At 28.5% G+C, this 312-nt stretch overlaps 1 protein-coding gene across 1 annotated transcript in view; it reads right to left on the bottom strand.

The window, feature by feature from the left end:
- The window catches only part of LOC119592105 (protein SGT1 homolog), a gene marked incomplete in the record, with an annotated part of 11351 nt that overhangs the window by 6131 nt on the left and 4908 nt on the right, over nucleotides 1–312 (bottom strand).

Genomic DNA, 312 nt, shown 5'->3' with positions numbered 1-312 from the left:
AAAGGTAAAAAAATTAAAATGATTTTTTATAATTTGTTCTCTCATTGTTTACATTGATACACAGGGACAATAAATCAAAATAACCATACATAATCTTCAGAAGAGATTGATGGACTCGGGAATAGAATTGGCTCTCTGAATCATATTCCATGAAAGGTTAATTAGAAGCTGCATCTGACACATTCAAACAAAAGGGTGGTTTGATTTTTCACTTTAGGTTTTGTCTATTATTACAGTAATGTAATGTATGATCTGATTGACTTATCTATATAATATTACTCTATTGATATTGAATGTATAGTATACTGATCC

The sequence above is a fragment of the Penaeus monodon genome, chromosome 29, assembly GCF_015228065.2.
Source record: "Penaeus monodon isolate SGIC_2016 chromosome 29, NSTDA_Pmon_1, whole genome shotgun sequence".
In the NCBI taxonomy this organism is placed as follows: domain Eukaryota; kingdom Metazoa; phylum Arthropoda; class Malacostraca; order Decapoda; family Penaeidae; genus Penaeus; species Penaeus monodon.
This window is presented reverse-complemented; position numbering and strand designations above follow the sequence as displayed.